The sequence below is a fragment of the Triticum urartu genome, chromosome 6A (assembly GCF_056163025.1).
Source record: "Triticum urartu cultivar PI428250 chromosome 6A, HENAU_Tu73, whole genome shotgun sequence".
NCBI classification, from domain to species: domain Eukaryota; kingdom Viridiplantae; phylum Streptophyta; class Magnoliopsida; order Poales; family Poaceae; genus Triticum; species Triticum urartu.
This window is the reverse complement of record NC_141878.1, coordinates 332,392,421-332,402,190: the sequence shown is the minus strand read 5'-3', so window position 1 is coordinate 332,402,190 and position 9,770 is coordinate 332,392,421. Positions and strand designations below refer to the sequence as shown.

The 9,770-nt window shown below is 40.7% G+C and overlaps 1 long non-coding RNA gene across 2 annotated transcripts; it reads right to left on the bottom strand.

Moving 5' to 3' along the window:
- Positions 1–1,349: 1,349 nt before the first annotated feature.
- LOC147965161 (uncharacterized) lies at positions 1,350–3,220 on the bottom strand. Of its 2 annotated transcripts, XR_015607376.1 has the most exons (4): positions 3,125–3,220; positions 2,555–2,602; positions 1,875–1,950; positions 1,350–1,790 (listed from the first exon to the last, which is right to left on the bottom strand). It is a non-coding gene; the product is annotated as an uncharacterized LOC147965161 (long non-coding RNA). The 2 variants fall into 2 exon arrangements; XR_015607375.1 differs by lacking the exon at positions 1,350–1,790 and having other exon boundaries at positions 1,865–1,950.
- Positions 3,221–9,770: the final 6,550 nt, after the last annotated feature.

Below are 9,770 nucleotides of genomic sequence, written 5' to 3'. Positions count from 1 at the left end.
GGCATTAGTTATGCTGTTTACAGAGACATAAATGTTGCAGGCGGCAAGTAATAGAATCATCATCAGCTCTCACAATGTGGGTATGTCTCGGTTCTGCACCTACTCTAAACAAAAGGATCATAATAAATTGAGGCTAACCTATGTGCCTATGGTAAACAAAGGAATGAATTGTAACCCTTTTTATATGAAAATTTAAGAAAGACTTCTCTTTCAAAATATATACATGAGCATGCAGTTATCTGAAAAGGTTAAGATGAAAAACAAGCATAGATATAGTTATACTAAAAAATAACCCCTTTGGTAGGCAATCCTTAGAGCATAGAATTCAATAGTAGACTCGGTTTTCTAATAAAAAAGTGCTTAGAAACCATTTAAGTTGTCTAGTATTTGTTTCGTGTCTGCAGAGTTTTGCTTTAATGTAGGTTGGTCATTGTTTGATGAATTTCAAGTTAGCATTTCTTATAGGCACAAACACCTACTCCCTTTGTAACTAAATATAAGATGTTTTTGAAGTTCATCTTATATTTAGTTATAGTAACAATAGAGAATTCTTGTGTCATGACTCACAAACTTTTTTCAGACAGTAGAATAAAAGGCAAAGCACATTATTGCAAGTAAGAAAATAGACCTGTTGTGCCAAATGGCTCAAGTTACTCATTTCAACAAGGAGTTATTTGCATATAAAGGCCTACTTTGTCCTCCCATAATTTATATAGTACAATCTCACAGCAGGAGTGTAAATACATACTATGGTTGAACTATAATTCCATAACATAAAAATCAGCGAGTGGGCTAGTAGTGGATTACATTGACTCTATACGGCAAGCAATTTTTGTGCACTACCACTATCCAGACGCCCAACTAGTCAGCGCTGGTGGTTCTTGTTCCACATGTAGTTCCCTTCTGCCATCTTCATGAGCATAGATCTTTTTCTTGTACTATGTTTTTGCAACAAATATACAAACCATGGAAGAAACATAACATCAGCTTGAAGACCATATGTAACATAACACCAGCTTCTCTGAACTCCTCCATGCATCCAGTCTACCATGTGTAAAGTAGTGAGTTGGAAACATTCTGGATGATTAAGCATGGATCTTTAGAAACATAACCTGAAGAAGTATGTCAGCCATACATAGGTGAATTTACCAAATGTAGAGAATAAACATAATCATGCACATCTGTAACTTGTATGTACACCGAAGAAAAGAACTCAATTATTTGACTGAAATTATCCATTCTAATAAACCACCGATGTAATGCACTTTCAGATGTGATATAACATAATGAAGCATGTCAGCCATACATTGGTAAAGTTAACAAATGAAGAATATTATCTCAAGCATACACATCTCTAACATATATACACACTGAGAAAAGACACGGTTCAGCTATGGGGCAGAAATTTATTTCTGATAACACCATTGGTCTAATGCACTTTCAGTTATGTGATATAATAATAATTTGGAATTTAGGAAGAGCATATACCTTTTCCATGAGTGTTAAAAATACTGAATAAGCAGCTTGTTTGCTTCGAGCAACCCTGTTTTCAGCTATGTAAACCTGAATTTCTAGCCATTAATTCAACCCTAGAGATGTAACATGGCCCCAATACAGAAATCACAAACATCTGTCATGATAGCTTTGTAAGTCTACAAAATTGCTTAGCTGAAAATTCTACATGGCATAATAGATGCACCTTTTCCATACAATGTACATAAATTCAGTACAACGAAATAGATTTACTCTTTGAATGTAGTAGCTCTAACCAAGACATCGTCACTCATGGCCTGAAAGAAAATAGAACCTGGATAAGATCAAATCAACTGATAAGAGACACATCTCCTTGTTTTTTTTGCTGTCACATGACTTACCTTGAAAAATGGAGCTCACCCACTTGATAGAAATTGTTTACCATATTATCTCTTAGCTCTCTCAGCTAACTGAAGCCTGAAATAAAATAATACTGAAAAAATACAAAACATAGGCATACCCAATCTCATCATTGGAAAGGAAATTCATCTCAATGTTATTCTTTATCTCAGAAAAAATATGACTAAAATGGCAACTGCAAAGAGGAGAAACAATTATTAGGAGCTCTTAGGTTAAAACTTATATGTGAAGTATATTAATCAGTATAACACAAAATATCGATAAACTTACACTATATTAGAACCTTTAACTTGCATAGCCATGTAAAACATAATATTACTACAGCTAGCTTAGTTAAAGTACTCAGTGGTGTCACACATGGCGAAGTGAAGATCATGTTTGGTAATTTCAGTATTCAGATACTAAAATGTTCAGATATGGTTCAAATTACGTGGACTATTTTTATTTTTATTTTGCAGCTCAGATCGCGAATAAAAGAACTCAAGCTAGGTCATAACATGGCTCCATAGAGTAAATCATCACATACAGGAGAGTGATCTAACATGTTCAGATATGGTTCAAACTTACGTGGGCTAATTTTGGTGTGTATAGCTCAGATCACAAAATAAAAGAAGTCAAGATGGGTTGCAAAATGGCTCGAAATGAGTAAATAATCACATACAGGAGAGTGATCTTGAATCTTGTGTTTCGTCTTCTGTACTTGACCCAGCTGAGGACAAAATATAACATGTGAGTACAATCACAAAGGCATTTCAGTTAAGAACGCATCACTCAAACAAAACGTGTGCAACAAGGCTATCAAATACCCGAAACATCAGAGTAGAGAAGGCAAGGCACCCTTGCGTATTCACAAACAAAAATGGCTAGCAAGCTGTAACAGAGGGCCTGCTTCCCTTAGAACACCACAAAAATATATCCATCCATTTTGGCTGCTTGGGTCAAATTAGTAACTAATGTATACCTTTTTTAAACTAAAAACTAACAAAATTCTTCGCACATGAACAACTAATTTTGAAAATACATGTTGTGCAAACATAATCAATTAAACAGGAAGGTAAGGTCCTTCACAATAATGCTAACCTAAAGAACATGCTCTCCAGAGTGATATCTATTTAAAACAATAAAAAATATGGAAACATAGGACATTGCATAAGCTTGCCGAGCTGTAGAGTTAGATGGAATTAGAGAGGGAGAGAGAGAGAGGAGTGAAAAGGGATTGGGTGAAACTCACCTTCACGTGTTGACATTAGCCAAGCTCGCCGTGGTCGACTCTCCACACCTATGAGCATTAACACCGAATTATTCACCATAATATCCTTCATTGATTTACTTCTATTATTCAATGAGACATGGCGACAATACAAAGTAGAAACTGAAAACATGTAGGCTATGGGCAACCGTTTTTCAAGATGAAGGTACATAAAAAATATGGAGCGCACAACATGGACCAAGTGGTGTGATGTGTTTTGATCTTCGAACATAGTGTAAGTGCATCTAGTGCCACCCCTAGTTGGTTTTGGAGTATTGATGACAAACCTAGTTGAGGGACTAATGTGTTTGTGAGAATTGCATGATAACACAGGTAGAAGTCCCTCATTGATTTGGTTTTCCTACCAGAGATGACCCCTAAAAATGTATGAAGACATTGAAGTCAGAGGTGGTATGTGAAGACATTCACATTGAAGACTATGATAAGAGAAGACATCGCGTGAAGACTATGGAGCGCGAAGACTTAGCAGTTTCGTCATTCTGTGTTTTTCTTTGTTGAGTCATAGGAACCACCGTACTGTTAAGTGGGGTCCAAGAGAACTAGTCAGAATGACTGAAGTGATGCTTAACCAAAATCCTATGTCTTCGAGTGAAGACTATGAAAGCAAATCTTGTCCAGAGTTCGATAAGTTAGCTTTGCTTGTAGTCCAAGTAAAGTTGTCGTGTGTGTTTGAAATCTGACCGTTGGAACACGTGTCAGTTCCTTAGTGACCAAGGGTCATTTCGGACAAACCAGGTCGGGTTGCCCAGTGGCTATAAATAGCCCACCCCCTACAACCATAAATGGTTGGCTGATCAGAGTTAGTGTACGACTTTTGTCGTTTGAGAGCAACCCACCTCGAAGCCTTTGAGAGAGAATTCCTTGTGAGGATAAAGCCCTAACCACCCAGAGCCAAAGAGTGTTAGGCATCACTGAAGTCTTCGCGTATGTGTGATCTGAAGACTTATTACACTTGAGGACTGTGAATCCTCCAGCTGGTTAGGCATCGCGTTCTGAGCATCCAAGAGTCATTGTGCATCGCCGGTGAACGAAGTCTGTGAAGGTTTGGAAGTCTACCTTGAAGACTTATCAGAGTGATTGGGCGAGGTCTGTGTGACCTTAGCTCAAGGGGAATACGGTGAGGACTGAGTGTCCTGAGCTGCGTGTTCAGGACTGTGTGTCCTCAGGTTTAAATACCTAGCCGCCCTAACCAGACGTAAAACTGTCACCGTAGTTGGAACTGGTCTACCAAACCTTTGTCTTCACCAAGCTCACTGGTTCTATCCTTCCCATCTCTTTATTTACAGTTGGTCCTTGTGAAGTCATTTCCTAATTGCATTGTCCATTTGTCTTCACTGTGTGACTGTTTGTTCAGATTGGTTTCATATTATCTTCCATCCTGATCCGTACTGCCTAGCTACTGTTAGTCTTTGTGCTTTCACTTCATTGAATACTTGACTATGGCTTGTCTAGGGTGGTCTACCTTCCGCTTCATGGTTATAGGTTCATTTCTATCGTTTGTCTTCAAAACTCCCCTATTTTGAAGACTTTCATAAAAATCACCTATTCACCCCCCCTCTAGTCGATATAACGCACTTTCAATTGGTATCAGAGCAAGGTACTCCCTTGTTCTGTGTGATTTTGGTTTAACCGCCTGGAGTTTTAGTTATGTCGACCACAGGAATGAAGACTGTGTCATACCCCATCTTTGACGGTCACGAGTATCCCAAGTGGAAGGCCATGATGAAGAAGCGCCTCACGGTGATAAACAGCGAGCTGTGGACCGTTACTGAGATTGGTCTAACCGATCTGTGGAAGATGGCGGAAGCCGATGACATTTGCAAATACACTCTTCTCAACCTCACGGCGAAGGACGTCATCTGCTTCTGTCTGTCTCAAAATCAGTTCAGGAATATCATGCATCTCGATCATGCGAAGCTTATCTGGGACCGTCTCTCTGAGGTCTATGAAGGTCATCAAACTCGTCATGATCCTTGGTTTGAGGACTTTAAGGAATCTCTCAAAGCGATGACATTCGAACCAGAATCATCATCTTCTGCATCATGCCTTATGGCAAAAGATTCTAAGGTAACTGAATGCTATCTATCTGAATCCAGTGATGATGAATCTGGTGATGAATTTGGACTCAGCTATGCAAAACTTGCTTCCCTTGCCACTAAACAACAGAAAGCTATGGAACACATTCAAAAACTGTTAGACAAAAGCGATGACCTGTTGGACGCTGAAATGACTCGATCTCAGTCCTTAATTGAAGACATAAAAAATCTTCATGTTAAGTATGAGGAACTTGAAAGTCGTCATGAAACGCTCTCAACAACTCATGAAAAGCTTTCCTATGATTATCTTCAAAGGAAGCAAGAACTTGAGAAATTGAGAGCGGCTCATGAAGATCTTCAAAAGGAAAACGAGTCACTTCGCGCTGAACAAATCAGTCCCGCTTAGGAAGGATTTGAACCACCATGTCTTAAATGCCTTGAGCGTGATAACGCTACTTCTGTTGCTAAATGTTCTACTGCTGCTATTGTTGCATTATCTTCTACTGTTGATGTGTTAACTAACCCCTCTGCTGAGGATGCCACTGCTATTGCTGATGAGAATGCTAGGTTGAAGACATTGCTTGAAACAGGGATGTTTAAAAGTCTCAAAGGGCATCAGACACTATGTGATGTCCTCAAAATGCAGATCCTGAACCGAAACCCTAGGAAAGAGGGTGTTGGGGTCGAAAGGAAAATGAATGCTGATGGCTCTTTCTGGAAACCTGAGCGGTACCCCAAAACCACATGGGTTGTTGCAAAGGAACCTTTAGCGGATCCATCCACCCTATCTGGCTTCACTTGTGCTAAACCCATTGTTATTGATGCAAACTATAAACTGTTTAAGAATTAGAATGGTGAAGTGTTTTCCAGGTATATTGGTACTAACTGCAGGAATGGGCCGCCTATGAAGAAAGTCTGGGTGCCGAAAAGATGTTTGGAGAATATTCCTGTGAATGTCTTCATGACACCACACATGAAGAAGACAAACCCCAGACCACAGGCTTCATACGGTCCAAAGGTTTCATACAGATAGAGGACTCACCTGAGTCGCACTGACGCAAATTTTTTGCAGGGAAACCTTACTCAGGCCTATGAATATGAGCGTGTTTCATCAAACCGCATGTTCATAAGACCAAGAACTACTCTGCTTATTCTTATGAGTACTATTGTCCACCTGTAAGACTTTTTGCTAGGGCTCCAAAGCCAAAGCTCTCAGATGTTGCACTTAGACTCATTGCTTCGAAGCCACCCTAGAAGATGTGGGTGGCTAAGAAAGCTTAACTCTCTTTTGCAGGGAAAGGTCTCCAGCCGAAAACCAAAATCGTCTGAAGCCATTGCTGGGGACCTTAAACATCTTGTAGGGCGCAAGATCAAATGCCCAAATGGTCTTATTATGTATTTTGTTCCTAAGTCGCTTGCCACTTGCCCTATCAGTCCTAACCTCGATCTAAGCTTTCATAATCCACTTGCTCGTCAAATGTTTATGCTTCACAATTCTCTTCGTGAAGCCTACCCCCCTAACTACACTGTAGGGTACAACACTGGCTGCTTCAGAATGGATTATTGATAGTGGGTGTACTAATCACATGACTGGCAAGCGAAGACTTCTCATGGACTCAAACTTACGTCCATCTGACAAAAGTCACATCACATTTGCTGACACTGGTAAAAGCAAGGTATTGGGTCTAGGTAGAGTTGCAATCTCAAAGGATCAACACATGGATAAAGTCATGCTTGTTGAATCCCTTGGTTTCAACTTAATGTCTGTCTCAATGCTTTCCGATTTAAACATGATTGTGATGTTTGGAAAATATCGTTGCCTTGTTCTAATGGAATCTGACAAGTCTCTAGTGTTTGAAGGGTATTGGAAAGATGATTTCTACGTGGTAGATTTCTCAGCAGGACCACAACTTGTCGTATGTCTTCTAGCAAAAGCTTCTGAATGCTGGCTCTGGCATCGGAGGCTAGGGCATGCTGGCATGAGGAACCTCCACACCCTTGCAAGGAAGAAGCATGTCATAGGCATCAAGGGCATCAAGTTCAAGAAGGATCCCTTATGCGGTGCCTGTGAAGCAGGAAAGATGACGAGGGCCAAGCATCCCTCGAAGACAATCATGACAACGACTCAACCCTTCGAACTGCTCCACATGGACCTTTTTGGTCCCACTCATTACTCAACTCTTACTACTATTGCTTGTCTCTATGGCTTTGTCATTGTTGATGATTATTCAAGATATACTTGGGTGCATATAATCCTCTACAAGACTGAAGTGCAGGATGTCTTCAGACGCTTCGCCAATCGAGCCATGAACAACCATGGCGTCAAGATCAAGCACATCAGAAGTGACAATGGCACTGAATTCAAGAACACTGGTCTAGACACTTATCTTGATACTTTGGGCATTACACATGAATTCTCAGCTCCGTACACACCGCAGCAGAATGGCATCGTGGAACGAAAGAACAGAACACTTATTGAGATGGCCCGGACGATGCTTGATGAATACAAGACTCCAAGAAAGTTTTGGCCTAAAGCCATTGATACTACATGCCATATCATCAACCGTGTTTATCTTCACAAGCTTCTCAACAAGACATCCTATGAGCTCCTTACTAGCAAGAAGCCAAATGTCAGTTACTTCAGAGTATTTGGTGCCAGGTGCTGGATCAAGGATCCACATCACACTTCAAAATTTGCACCAAAAGCACATGAAGGTTTTATGCTTGGATATGGAAAGGATTCGCACTCCTACAGAGTCTTCAACCTTTTTCACTATAAAGTGGTTGAAACAGTGGATGTGCGGTTCGATGAGACTAACGACTCACAAAGAGAGCACCTACCAAACGTGCTATATGAAGTTCCATCCAGTGAATCAATCAAACTTATGGGAACTGGAGAAATCATACCATCCTGAATCTCAGCCTGAAGAGGAACTTATCATCTCCGCACCTGATCAAACTGAAGACAATGCTTAGCCTGAAGACAATCCTTCTAACGATGACAATGATCAGCAAGAGAAAAATCTTCGTCCTGTACATCCTCGTGTTGCAAATGAAGTACAGATTGAGAGAATAATTGATAGCATCAATGCACCAGGTCCACTCACTCGTTCGAGGGCAACACAGCTAGCAAATTTCTATGGGCACTTCGCATTCGTCTCAATATTTGAACCCAAGAAAGTTGAAGAAGCCTTCAAGGAACTTGATAGGATTCAAGCTATGTAAGAAGAGCTTCAACAGTTTGAGCTGAATAATGTATGGGAACTGGTTAAGCGTCCTAATCCTCGCAAGCACAATATAATAGGCACCAAATGGATATATCGCAACAAGCAAGATGAGCATGGTCAAGTTGTCAGAAACAAAGCTCGTCTCGTTGCTCAAGGGTACACTCAAGTTGAAGGGATTGACTTCGATGAAACATTTGCTCCTGTGGCTAGACTTGAAGCCATACGCATACTGCTGGCCTATGCAAATCATCATAACATTCTTCTGTATCAAATGGATGTGAAGAGCGCTTTTCTCAATGGCAAGATTGAAGAAGAAGTGTATGTTGCACAACCGCCTGGATTTGAAGATCCAAAACATCCTGACATGGTGTACAAGCTCAACAAGGCATTGTATGGCCTCAAACAAGCCCCTCGGGCTTGGTATGACACACTCAAAGACTTCTTGAAGAGCAAAGGCTTCAAACCTGGTTCCCTTGACCCCACTCTCTTCACGAAGACATATGATGGTGAACTGTTTGTGTGCCAAATATATGTGGATGACATTATCTTCGGCTGCACCAATCAGAAATACAGTGAAGAGTTTGGATATATGATGCAAGAGCAATATCAGATGTCCATGGTGGGTGAGTTGAAGTTCTTCCTTGGTCTTCAAATACGTCAGCAACGCAACGACATCTTCATATCTCAAGAGAAGTACCTCAAAGATTGCCTGAAGAAATTTGGGATGCAAGACTGCAAAGGCTTCACGACGCCAATGCCAGCCAAACATCATCTGTGTCCCGACGACAATGGTAAAGAGTTCGATCAAAAGGTATACCGCTCCATGATTGGTTCTTTACTTTATCTATGTGCATCTAGGCCAGATATTATGCTTAGTGTTTGCATGTGTGCTCGATTCCAAGCGGCACCAAAGGAATCACATCACTTAGCTGTGAAGCGAATTCTTCGATATTTGGCTTACACCCCAACATTAGGATTATGGTATCCAAAGGGCTCAGAGTTTGATCTGGTTGGATTCTCGGATGCTGATTATGCTGGTGACAAGGTGGATCGCAAGTCTACATCAGGCACATGTCATTTTCTGGGACGATCACTTGTATGTTGGTCTTCAAAGAAGCAGAACTGTGTATCTCTCTCCACTGCTGAATCTGAATACATTGCTACTGGATCTTGCTGCGCTCAGCTTCTATGGATGAAGCAAACACTCAAAGACTATGGCATTCACCTGAAGCAAGTGCCACTCTACTGCAACAACGAAAGCGCCATCAAGATTGCCAACAACCCAGTTCAGCACTCGAAGACAAAGCACATTGAAATTCGTCATCACTTTATCAGAGATCATGT